Source organism: Apaloderma vittatum, unplaced genomic scaffold (genome assembly GCF_000703405.1).
Source record: "Apaloderma vittatum isolate BGI_N311 unplaced genomic scaffold, ASM70340v1 scaffold5485, whole genome shotgun sequence".
Taxonomy (NCBI): domain Eukaryota; kingdom Metazoa; phylum Chordata; class Aves; order Trogoniformes; family Trogonidae; genus Apaloderma; species Apaloderma vittatum.
Window position 1 is genome coordinate 55,964 of NW_009715350.1, and position 1,367 is coordinate 57,330.

The window sequence follows — 1,367 nt, forward strand, 5'->3', positions numbered from 1 at the left end:
TCTCAGCCCCAGCCTCACAGCACTCCAGGTAAGGGCCATGCAGGGCCAGGTGCCACACTATGACCAAGCTTACAGGGATATAGACACAGAAATAGGGAAGGGACACTCGCCTCTTTCTGGCATTTGTGCCTCTGGGAGCAGCACACTTTCCTGCTTCACTTCATGGGGCTTCATGCTGAGGCCAACCAACGCACCAAAGACTGCAGAGCACTCAGGCGTTCTGCTAATGGGGCTGCACAAGTGCCACTGGACCAGGTGATCTTTTGTATCAGCATGTGCTGAGGAGAAGAGAGTAGGTGTCAAAACATCAGCACATGTATTCCCTCACATTAAGTCTCCTCAGCTACCCAGTTTCTGACTTTCTCTATTAAAAGAAAAAAAATAAAAAAGTGTTCTGAGGAATAAATATCACAATTCAAGTCATTATGGGAGATTTTTGCTCATTTGTTTGTTTTCTAGATATATCAGACCTGCCTGAGACAGCCATGCACGGTCATTGTAGTGTAAAATCATTCTCCCAAAGAAATAATTACCAAGCAGGTCATCTTCTCTTCATAAAAAGTATTCACATGACCATGAACTTCCCTATATTCAACACAGAAAAACAAAAATAGACTGTGAAACAAACATTGCTTCCCTATTTCCTCCTTTCCTTTATTTTGCGAATCAGGACATCCAAGCCTTATTGAGGCCTGTTCAAAATGGAGCCACCTTTAACGCAGACTCTCTGTATTGAGGATTACGTGTGGATTATTGCTGAGAGATCATTCAGAACTGGAGCTAAGCATTTACCCAGAAATCATTTGTAATTCCAGTTGCCCCTTTTTTTTGGGCTAATAACGGCTGTAAGGACAATTGGATCAGCTCTGTATACCTGTCAGCCGTGCCGAAATTCCCCGTACAGTCCCGAATTGTGTGCTGCACGATTACCAAGGGAAGCTCAGCGCTGCGCCTTATCTCTTTTATAAATCCTCTTAATGCGGTTGCTGTCGGATCCCCCGCACACCACTGAATCAGCACCTCCTGTCAGTCACACCAAGTGGGGAGGGGGGGGCTCTGCCTTCGGGTGAACTGATTCAGCAGGGCTGGGGGACCACCTCGCCTCCCGGGGGTGGAGGATCCACATGTGGGTGAATGGGGATGTGGACACAGAAAAAAACAATGCGGAGGAATAAGGGAAGAGGCAAAGAGCTGGAAAGCAAAGGAAAGGCTGCCCGGAGTCGGTCTCTACCCACGCACTGTTCCTGAGAGGGGCTTGCTCTGTGCCCGGGGGGCACATATCCTCCCCATGGTGCAGTGGGAATGCATCACCCCACTCCCTTCCTCTCCTTGCGAAGGGGACAGGCTTCCCAAATGGGGCAGGGGGG

At 48.7% G+C, this 1,367-nt stretch overlaps 1 long non-coding RNA gene across 1 annotated transcript in view; it reads right to left on the bottom strand.

The window, feature by feature from the left end:
- Positions 1 to 322: 322 nt before the first annotated feature.
- Positions 323 to 1,367, bottom strand: part of LOC104273688 — an 11,640-nt gene continuing 10,595 nt past the window's right edge. Inside the window, exon 3 of the long non-coding RNA XR_717815.1 lies at positions 323 to 362. This is a non-coding gene — a long non-coding RNA (uncharacterized LOC104273688). The remainder of the gene's footprint in view (positions 363 to 1,367) is intronic.